An 11,420-nucleotide genomic window follows, 5' to 3' on the forward strand; every position below is an offset into this window, starting at 1 on the left:
TTTAAGGATAAATGAAACATCACAGACCCCGCCCCAAAGATCAACACATTGAAGCGGCTTGCAGATGCTCTGAGCTTTAGACAAAGATGCTGTTTTGCTATGCAAGCGACATCTACAAATAAGATGTGAACGAAAATGGAATTTCCCTGGTGAGCAAACCAGCTGCAAACCACACAGCCTTCTCCCCCGCCTTTTCCTAGAGTAACCCTGGGGTTCTCCTTTGTGCTTGCTTTTTGACAGGTTGATTGACTTATGTGCAGTTTGGGACACTGGAGTTGTCCTTCCCTGTGCAGACTGGAGTGCGGCCTCCATTGGTGTCTCGAGGAGAAGGCTGAATGAGGCAGAGGGGGTGAGTAGACTCGGGCATGAGATGAAGGTTGGGGGTAGGGTGGACATTGGTGACCCTGACCTTTCTGTTTGATTTGAGATGGCTTTTTGTCTCTCTTTGCCTCCAAAGTCTTCCAGGGTTGTTTTCCTCCTCCTTCCTTCTTCCCAGATAGAGATGCCTTGGTTCTGCTGCAGAGCCCAAGCCCACCCTGCCAGGAGGCTAGTGACTCCTTCTTCCCCAGCAGGTGCAATCAGTCAGCATTAGTGATGCCATTGTCCCCACTGTCCACCTTAATTGAAGAGCTGAGAAACAGCTTTGTTAGTGTCCCACAGCCTGGACCTGCATAGCCTGGGATCCTCCTGAGTGACAGCCCTGGCATATGGGGGGCAGTCCACAAGCCCCTCCTCTCAGTGGGTCCTGGGCCCTGACAGATGAACGCAGTGAGCAGTGAGGCCCGTAGAACCGCAGCCACACCCTGTGTGCAAGTCTGCATTGTTCCATGTGGGTTATTATTTCCATTGCCCTTGCAGCTCCTGCTGTGTGCAGGCAGGGTGGAGGGGTGGCACCCGAAATGGCAAGAGCTGCCTTTCTCCCATAGCCACTGGCTATGGACCACACAGGCTGGTCCCAGGCAGGCTGCTGGGCTGCTCAGTCCAACCTGAATGTCTGGGCAGAGAAAGGTGTGGTGTTCTATGGATGGACTTCTTTGCTCCCTGGCAGTGTGTCTTGTTGCAGCTTCCTCTCCAGAAAGAGTTGGTAATGAAGCTGAGGAGGCAGGAGGTGGACAGAGAAGGCAGACTGGGCTGATGATGTGGTTTGGGAATCTGGACAGTCCTGAGGAGCCACGCTGAATCTTGGTTTCCTGGTTTAGACAGGAGTCAACATCTTATTGTAGAGATCAAAATGGAGAGTAGATGTCTGAAAAGCCTTGCCTGGTGCCTGGCATATAGTAGGTGTTCAGTAAATCAAGGTTATCATTTTTCATAGCAGTAGCAGCACAGATATACTTGTACCAAGTAGTCTCTGTGTGGACCTTGAAAGGGCTATGGCTTGTCACACAGGTTTTAGGGAACATTTGATAGACTGCAAGCCTTCTCAAACTAAAACTTTTGTACCTGAGCTTACAATCTGACCATGAGGGGGGATAGCATGCTGTTTGCTTTACTGTCCGTGGAAGACTCTAGTCTCTGGTCATTGTTCATGTACCCTCTCTACTCTCTATTTCTGTCCCTGAAAGTCCCCTCATGACCCTCTGGGGCACACATATGCTGGGTTGTTCAGCCAGCCCTCCAGCCCACAGAGGAGTCCCATCCACAGTTGGTCTAGCCAGCAGTCCTGAGTGTTAGCCAGATTCTCCTCGTGTGCCCTGTAGGTTCATTGTGTTTGACTGACTCTCCCTACAGTTCCTTGATAAGGCAGGCTGGCACAGGCATTCTTATTTGTAAGCTGAGGCTGCCCACCTACAGTTTACAGTTAACTAATTAGTGGAAGATTTTATTTTATTTTATTTTTTGGGGGTTCGGTCGTGGGGCCTGAACTCTGGGCCTGGGCGCTGTCCCTCAGCTCTTCAGCTCAAGGCTAGCTAGCGCTCTACCACTTGAGCCACAGCACCACTTCCGACTTTTTTCTTTTTGCTAGTGGAAGAGCCCCAACAAGAAAGCCAAAGCCCGAATTGAAGGCAGTCTGTCCTGCTGTGACGTCACACTGCCCCCTCCAGACTGAGGTATATGGACACTGTGAAGGTGGATCCTCTAGCCCTCTAGCGGAGACTGTCAGTCCCAGAAAAACCTAGAAAAGGAGAGTGTAAGCAGGGGCATATGCTTAGCTATTGAGGAAGTTCCCAGAAAAAACTAATCTAGTCCTTAGTGGGGACACTCATCATCATCTGAGTGTTACCCAGGCACCAGGCACTGATTTGTAACCACTGTGTGACCCTTTTCACAGCAACCCTATGTAGGGCCCCATATCACCCCCATTTCACTGAGAACAGAAGCCCACAGAGGCTAAGCCCTTGCCCCAAACTCCCATCTTAGAAAGTGACCGGGCCTGCATTCGAATCCCAGCACTACAGCGTTGACCCTTTGGATTGGGAGCTGCAGTGTGTTTTTAGGATGGTTTTTTCCAAGTTTCATCAGAACATTACATAAAGTTTCTGAGCCCATCTCCACCGGGTTCCAGGTATGAATTTGCCTTGTTAGGTCCAGCTGGGGATGCCGCTCCATCTGGGAAGCCTGGGATGGAGGGAGCCACCATTTCTCCATTTCTGCCTTTGTTCCTGGTCCTGGCCATCTGGAGTTGCCCCAGGCATCTGCTCTCGAGCCTCACCACCCCTCCCTGTCCCTCCCACCCAGCATGGGGCACCTTTCTGCACTTGTACTCCACCCCCAGCCCCGCCCCCACCCCTAGGGCCTCAGCTCTTTGTCAGCTCAGGTCGCTGGGAGCAGACACCTGTCCTCTGAAGCACGGCCAGGAAACCTTCAATTTCCCAAATGGGTCCATTTGGTTAATTGCACTCATACTCCTTAAGCACCTCTGCCTGTCAGTGAGAAGCTGGGCCTCTTCTCTCCAGAAGCAGCACCACAGGCCACAGCATATACACAGTGCAGGCTCAGGACAGACTGCTGCATGTCCAAGGCAGCTGGGCTGTGGCACTCATTATGGACTGTCTCTGGCTTCCCTATTTCTCTGCCCTCAAATTGATTTTCTCTCACAGAGGCAGCTCCTACCTTTAGCCATCTTGTCCTTGGGATCAGCAGGGCAGGCACGGGGATGTGTTAGCAGTGGAGAAGGCTGGTCCCCTCAGGAGCTCCCGATGTCCAGCTCCTCCTGATGAAGGCATGCTTTCTCTGCCCTTTCTGCCGACCCATGCCCTTGAGGAGGGTGGGAGTGGAGGCTGGGCTGTTAGGCTTAACACAGTATGTCACCCTGAGTTCATGTTTCTAATCAGAGGACCAAATATGGCAAAGCAAAGCCCTTAAGGACATGAAGCCCAAGCTCTGTGTATACCATGGTGCCCATGTCTAGACACCCAGCCACCAGTACTTGGCGACCCGACTTCTAGACAAATGGTACATGTTAAAACTCAGCAAAAAGCCCACCCTGTCTGTTTCCTCCCCAGCACTCTCCCCACCCCCTTTTAGTGCCTCCTGCAGCCTATAGAAGCAGCCGGCCTGCCTGACAACAGTTGGATGCTGACTGCTGTCTGTATGGCATGTAAATGAAGAAGGCATTTACAGAGGGAGATGGGAGAGGGAAGGAGGGACAGATGCCATCCCCTCCTGCTGCCTCCCTCCTTTCCCCACTTGTTATGGCCGACAGGAATTTTAAAAATGCACAGAAAGGGAGCCCAGAGGTGCCACACCTGCTCTGGGATCCTGCAGGTACCCCTCTTTCTCTCTGGCCAAAGTACAGTGCTTAGGTAGATAACCTTATATTGGCTCTAAGATAAACAGTTTCTTGGCATGAGGCCACTGCTTGGCTACCTGCACAGGTGTTGTCTGCTTTAGAGACCTTTGGAAACCCTGCTTTACCCAAAGCCATGCAGCAGAGTAGTTCACCAGTTGTAGTTAAGGGAGAAAAGCCCAGTAGATTTTGAATGCCAGGTATGTGTGTGCCTGGCCATGGGCTATATGAACCCATCAATCCATTGAACAACTACCACAGCAGCGGTGCCATGAAGAAGTCTATTTTTACATTCTTAAAGACCAAAAAACTGTAGCTGTGACAGTAAACACATGGCTGGATGGGTCTGTGGCCATACTCACCCTTATGTGCTAGGGGAATTACATGTCATTACATGTAACTGAATCTCTGAGTTCAGAGATCACATCTGGTGTGGTTCCCCTGATCCAAATCATAGTCCACCAGGTGGCTCATAGTCCACCAGGACTTAGGAAATCCTGACCTGTACCACCCTTCACCCCTGACACATTTTTATTGAGGGGCTGGAACAAAGGGGACAGCATCCCTTGCCTCATTAGTCTCATAATGAGATTTCAGGCCTGAGGTCACCTCTTTCTCCTACTCCAGTTCTCCTATAGTCTCGCTTCTTTTTCTTCTCCACCATTGTCAGCCTGTAGTTTCAGAATGTGATATGTCCAAACCAGGCTTGGAATCCCCCTAATAGGGGAGGAATGAATAGCTTACGCTGAGGGATATCCTGTGCAGAAGTATCTAGATGGATACGTCCTCAGGTGGACCATAGTAAGGACTCCAAATTGACACTTGGGGATTCACAATGCTGGACATGGGTGGCTGGACAGGTTGCCACCCATGGAAGAGAGAGAGAGACAGAGATAGTGAAACAGGGAGACAGATACACAGAGAGAGAGACAGACAGACAGACAAAGACACAGAGAGAAGGGTTGGCTATTCTAGAGCCAATTTCCTTCTGTATTTTATAACTTACAATGAGATAGCAACTACATTATTAATGACATATGACACAAGAACTAAACCCTAAGTCTTTTATTCTTTTCTTTTTTTGTTGGTCCTGGGGCTTGAACTCTGGGCCTTGGCACTGTCCCTCAGCTCTTCAGCTCAAGGCTAGTGCTCTACCACTTGAGCCACAATACCACTTCTGGTTTTCTGGTGGTTAATTGGAGATAAGAGTCTCACCGACTTTCCTTGCCCAGGCTGGCTTTGAACTGTGATCCTCAGATCTCAGTCTCCTGAGTACTAGAATTACAGGCGTGAGCCTTCGGCACCCAGCCTTATTCTTTACTTTTAAACTAACCAATATCAATGTATTGGAGTTAACAAATCTTGGGCTGGGACTGTGGCTTAGTGGTAGAGTGCTTGCCTAGCATGCATGAAGTCCTGGGTTCAATTCCTCAGTACCACATAAACAGAAAAAGCTAGAAGTATCACTGTGACTCAAGAGTGCTAGCCTTGAGCAAAAGAAGCTCAGGGACAATGCCCAAGCCCTGAGTTCAAGCCCCAGAACTGGCAAAATAATAATAATAATAAAATAAAATAAAATCTCAAAACTTAATGATTCCTCAAACTCTTATTTGCCATTTTATAATTTTCTTGAATCTTGCAAATAATCATTGGTTTGCTCCTGTTAGTAAATGCTTGATTTAATTCCTTTTATTTGAACCTTTATTTGTAAATATAAGCATTCATTTTCTTTTATGAAGCCCTACAAATTTTTTTCTAACAAGGCCTTCCAAACCATATGTAATGGTTTTTTAATGAATATTTTTAAACAACAGTTTTAATGTGTCATAATACCAGTTTTTTTTCAATTTATCTATGTAAAGTTTACCCCTCAATGACTTTTAGCACATGGTATAAAGTGGATTTAGTGCCCAGAATTGGGCAACCATCATCACAGAGAATTGTAGGACATTTCCACTACTGGTCCTTAAATCCTTACAAAACCCATACCATTGGCAGCCCTTTGGTGTCCTCGCTAGACCTGTGAACTGCTGATCTACTGTATGTCTGTGGATTTGCCCACTGAGGGCATGTCAGAGAAACGGAATCATGCAAGTTTATGGTATTTTGTGTCTGGCTTCTTTTGCTTAGCAAGATATTTCCAAGGTTCATCCATGTCTCTGGCGTTTGTTCCTCCTTCTGGCTGAATAATATTCCATTGTGTGGAGAGATCCAAATTTACTTATCTGTTCATCTGATGGATGACCAGGTCATGTGTGCTTAACTTTCTGAGGAGCCCCCTGTCTTTTAATACACATTCCAGAGCTCCTTTCTGGCCTCCAGCTTGGTCCCTCCTTTGTACCTTTTCCAACTCTTGAGCCCACCCTTATAGACCTATCATACAAGATTATTCTTGCCGTCCCCCCTCAGCCTTCTTCCCTATGACAGAATGCTGGGAGACAGCTGCTGCCATGTGTGGCACCCTGAACTTTGATGCCTTCTCCCCCAGTGTGGGGGCTAGGGATCTCTCCAGCAGTGGAGAAAGGGGAGTGTAAGTTTTGTGAAAGCTCCTTCCTGAGAGAGGAGACAGGAAGTGCTGGAGATCTGGGGCCTTCTCCCTCCTGGTCTGCATCATTCCTCTCAGAGGGGCCTTTTCTTCATCTCTCCTCTCAGGCTTCTTCTGGATATTAGTCTTTCCCTGTTAACTTCTGCTTCCTCTACAACTTGTTTTTCCTACTCATGTTTATATGGCAGGTGACCAATCAAGAGTCTAGCTGGGGGGGGCGGGGGGGCGGGGGGGGAAGAAATGGGAAGGGATAGGAAGGGGAAACAAAGGAGGAGGCAACAATGCTTGATAAGAAATGCACTCATTATCTTGCCCATGTAATGATAACCCCTCTGTAGGGTATTTTCACAATTAAAAAAACAAAGAGTCTAGCTAGTCACTGGCAGGCATGAAGGATATGTCACAGGTGATCATAAGCCTTAGTTGAGCCAGCCCATCAAGTCTAGTTTACACACACCCCAGTTAGCACATTGGGGCTGCTGCTGAGGAGGGTGTGCTGACTACATCTGAGTCTCTATCCCATGCATGTTTCCTGCCCCCGGAGGGTGGGTAGCAGTGAAGAGGATGTGCATGGCCCAGAACATCTGCACAGCTGAGCTGGGTGGTGGGTTATACCATCAGAGATGCCCTTTCCCTCATCCACTGACTGCTGGAGATGGGCAGCAGTGATGTGGCAAGGCCAGGCTGAGGACTGAGGCTGCCTACATGCGTTGGCTTCCTTGAAATGCCAGTCTGGGACATGGCAGGGTCCTGCTGGCCTTGAGTCAGAGAGGCTTGCATGGAAAAGGATGTAGGTAGGAGGCTGTCTGTCCCAGTGATGTCATGGGGAAAAGCACAAAAACCAAGGTGAAGATTCACAGTGCTTAAAAGGTCTATGGAGACCCACATGGAGGAGAGAGAGGTCTGTGAGCATCAGGGGTTAACCCAGCCAGTTAAGCCAGGCAGGCAGACACAGGCCTTCACACCCCAGGAGAGCTGTGTTGTGGCGGATGCAGCAGAGGCTCTAGTCCTGCCGGAGTCCCAAAGTGCCCTCCCTGTGTGGTACTTTGTGTCCACATGTAACAGGTGTGTAGTATGAATATTTGATGTTCTGAAATCTTTGTGGCTGTCACCTGGAGTGAAGGGTGTCTTCCTTCCATTCCCCATTCCCTGACCTTCCCGCTTTCCCAACTTATTAAAGAGCCAAGTAGCTCAGGTTTCAAACTAGAGATTCATTCTGGGCATTAGGCTGCTCTTCAGCCACATTGCTAATCCTCAATCCAGCACCTCTCAGCACCTCCCCACAAGGGAGTCAGGACCTTCTGATAGCATTTCCTCATCCCATGACCTCTGTGACCTCAGCCATGGCAGGGAGAGGAGGCTGTACCTACCAAGTACCTGAAGTGGAGAAACCCAGCCCCTCACTCCTCCCTGGTCTCCCCTGACAAAGGGAGACAGCCAGCAAGCAGATGGAAACCACCCCCGTCCGACCCTGAAATGGGGAGGAGGAGAAGAATCAGTCCCACAGACTAGGTTTGCTTGGCTTTGTGATAATCCTAGAAGATGAGGGGTGGTCCCACTACACAGGTGAGGAAGCTATCGCTCAGCCCTGCCAGCTGTAGGACAGTTCTAGAAGCAGGTGGATGAGTGCTTTTCTCTCCACCAAATGTCCCTAGTCTCTATGTGATGCAGTCACTGCCCCTTTGAGACAGGAGGTGCGAGAGTATGGGGGAGACGGTCTTGCTGGGAAGATGCTAAGACTTGGGTGAAGGGCTATGCGGCAGCAGGTGCTCTTTTAGGAAAGAAGCCAGGAGCTCCTCCCACTAATCTTGTGTCTTCCTAAGATCCCTCTGCCTTTCTCCTCCTTGCTTGGTATTCTGTCTCTCTGGGACAGGCAGGTGGTCCTCAGTAGGTGTCACTTTTTTATTTTTATTTTTTATTGTTATTGTGAAGGAAGTGTACAGAGAGGAGTAGGTGGCATTTTGAGGTTTTAGGGACACTCTAGTGTCAGTGAGCTGAAAGGAGCGGTGCGTACTTGGGTGGCTGGCTGTTATTTTGGTCTTCCCTTGGAATGAGAGAGGAGGAAGGGGGGTGAAGTGAGGCTCACAGGACTGAGGGAAAGCAGAGGACAGGGCCTCAGGTGGACCCAGGCTGGCCACTTTGCTGGTGGTGGGTTTCATAACCCAAAACAGCTGAGACAGAGCTTCAGGATGAGACACGGGAGGCCGCGATAGAGGTGATGCCAATGTTGCTGGGCATCTGAACCCCAAGATTCAGAAAGTCTCCTGTGGTGTACCTTCAATGGTGGCCTTGATTGACATCAGATAGAAAGCTTGAGAGGCAGGAGGAAACAGATTCTGGAAAATAGATGGGCACATCTGAGTTGAGGCAAGCTCTGCCTGTAAAGATCCAAGTACTCTCCTCCCTCCTAGCATTACCCATGCTACATGTTCCTGTGTCACATGTACTGTGGCATGGCTCAAGAGGTAGAACACTTGCCTAGCAATCCCAAGGCCCAAGTTCAAACCCAGTACTGCTTCCCCCCAAATCTTCAAACTCAGATCGATTAGATGTCCTATCATCTGAGAATTAGATCTCTTAAAGGGCCAAATATCTCCTAGTAACAGGAAATACCTGATAAGATCCCTGTTCCTGCCACCAAGGGTGTTCATTGTGCTTTTTCATGGAAGAAGGGGGACCCCCACACAGATGCACACTGAAAAGGAGTCTGATATGGGAGATGGGCATGAGAACAGCTAATCCCAGGGGGAAGCTCCTTACTGCTTACAAAGGGGTAGGGGGAGGTGGTGGCTCGCTGAGGACCACGACAGAGAAGGAAGACAGTGGGGTTCCAGCTTTGGGGGAGCCAGATAGGAACTTGCATGAGCCTGGGGGCTGGCATGGGAACACAGTGCCGCAGGTCACCAGGGCTCTCTTTCTGTTCTTCAAGAACATAAGTAAATAGAATGGAGACTGGTATGGTGGGCACATGCCTATAACCCCATTTACTGTGTGAATTTCCTGGCATATTCCTGGCTCCTTCCACTTCTGCCCCTCTTTCTGACTCCTGGACAGATTGATTCCAAGGAGTTGTAATAAACCTTGTGGCACGTTTGCAGCAGAGTGGCTGAGTTTTGCGTTGGCTCTGTGGGCTTTTATTATCTCTCTGTTCTCCCACAATATCCTGTGGCAGTCATGTGTGAATGTGTTCCTTACTTGGTTCTTGTAGTACTATTCTAGTCACTTGATTAGTTTATTCCAAGAGTTTAATTGCTGGCATGTGGTCTTGGAGCTCTATCTATTGGTGGATTCCGAGGCATTAATTCAGTCAGGCACACAGCCCAGGAGAGCAGCAGAACTGTTTTATTCATGGCTTTGAAGCATTTCAAACTGAACATATTCCATGCCAAGCTCCTGGGCTCCTTGCACCCCTACAATGACCGGAACTCTCACTCACTCCTCCTCCTCCTGTATTCGTGTGTGTGTATGAGTGTGTGTGTGTGTGTGTGTGTGTGTGTGTGTGTATGTACATATGCATACTGCTATTGGGGTTTGAACTCAGGGCCCAGGCACTGTCCCCTAGCTTTGTCACTCAAGGCTAATGCTCTACCACTTTGAGCCAAACCTCAATTTGTGGCTTTCTGCTAGTTATTTGGAGATAAAGTCTCACAGACTTTCCTGCCTGGGCTGGATTCAAACCTCGATCCTCAGATCTCAGCTTCTTAAGTAGCTAGGATCACAGGCATGAGCCACCAGCACCTGGCCCACCTTATGTTTTTTTTTTTTTTTTGTTGCCCAGTTACCTCTGAAACATAAGCCCCAGGAGAGCAGACAATGCTGTGTCCGCCCACACTGGGCCCACTCAGGGCCCTCACTGGAAGCCTGCTGACTGCTGCCCCAAATCCTTGGCCACTTCCGGCTCCGGAGCCAGAGCTGCCGGCTGGGTCTTGTCTCAGGCTGTCAGGCTTCTCGCCTGTCACTTCAGACATGTTGTGACCACCAGCACAGCCTGCCTAGAATGGGGCTGCGGGAATGCAGGGGGCTCCCAACAGTGACAGCTTGAGAGAGGAGCTGTGGGCATCTTGTCATCTGCCAAGGACAGCTTGTGGAATCAACACCAGGGGCCTCCAGTCTGGGGGAAGAATGCAAACCTGGACGTGACAAGGGAAAAGTAGAAAAGTGGGCGTGGCTAGTGAAGGGTGGTTTTTACACTGCATACCACCCATGCTGATCATGTCTCATAGGTGATGGGGTTGTACCCCATCTCTGAGAGGAATTCCTGCTCTCAGACAGCAGCAGTGTTTACCCAGCTTGCACTGTGCCTGCACCAGCGCTTGCTGTGGTGCTTTGTGTAGGACTGGGCACTAACTTCTCCAGTGCTGCTGTTGCCCCCATGTTCACTATGTGCTCAGGACCTTCCACCTCGTAAGCAGGGGTGGCTTCAAACCTGGCCTTCTAGCTGCATGACCAGCACCCTCACAGCTGTCATGTCCAGCTGGTCAGTCATTACTGAATTTACATGTTCCCCATCTCACATGCACCCCATTTTGAACCAAACCTCTCACTTGACTCATGAGCATCAAGTTCAAGCAGGTTGCTTAAGTGTGTAGGACATCCCTGGGTAAGAAAACAGAGATCCTGTGGTATGGTATTCAAAGTTACAAGGTTAGCCAGGCATGGTGGCTCTTACCTGTAATCCCAACTTTTAGGAACTTGAAGTAGGAGAATCTAAGGTTCAAAGCCAGCACAAGTGACATAGTGAGACCTTGTCTAAAAAAAAAAAAGTAAATAATTTACTTACTTTAAAACATTTATTTTTGATTAATAAAATGAAAAAATTAATGAAAAATGTACAAAGTTAAATATCCACTGGATGTAATGGCTCAGCCCTAAACTATTTGGGAGGCAGAGATCAAGGGATCATAGTTTGAGGCCAGGCTGGGAATAAAAAAATGACAAGACCCCATCTCCATGCAGTGTGGTAAGCACCTGTTATCCCAGCTAAAAGGAAAGTACAAGTAGGAAGGCCCAGGAGGGTTCAGGCATACAGCAAGACATCTACCTCAAGAACAACCAACACAAAATAGGAATGGAGATGTGGTTCCTGCATTACAATCCCCAGTACACACACACACACACACACACACACACACACACACACACACA

At 49.0% G+C, this 11,420-nt stretch overlaps 1 protein-coding gene across 2 annotated transcripts in view; it reads left to right on the forward strand.

Moving 5' to 3' along the window:
* The first annotated feature begins 268 nt into the window (after positions 1-268).
* Positions 269-11,420, forward strand: part of Nfasc (neurofascin) — an 80,072-nt gene continuing 68,920 nt past the window's right edge. Inside the window, exon 1 of one of the 2 annotated variants that reach the window (XM_013017331.1) lies at positions 269-349. The gene's annotated coding sequence lies outside the window, so the exon portion shown is untranslated. The remainder of the gene's footprint in view (positions 350-11,420) is intronic. The other variant, XM_013017332.1, reaches the window with a different exon arrangement.

Source organism: Dipodomys ordii, unplaced genomic scaffold (genome assembly GCF_000151885.1).
Source record: "Dipodomys ordii isolate 6190 unplaced genomic scaffold, Dord_2.0 Scaffold35, whole genome shotgun sequence".
NCBI classification, from domain to species: domain Eukaryota; kingdom Metazoa; phylum Chordata; class Mammalia; order Rodentia; family Heteromyidae; genus Dipodomys; species Dipodomys ordii.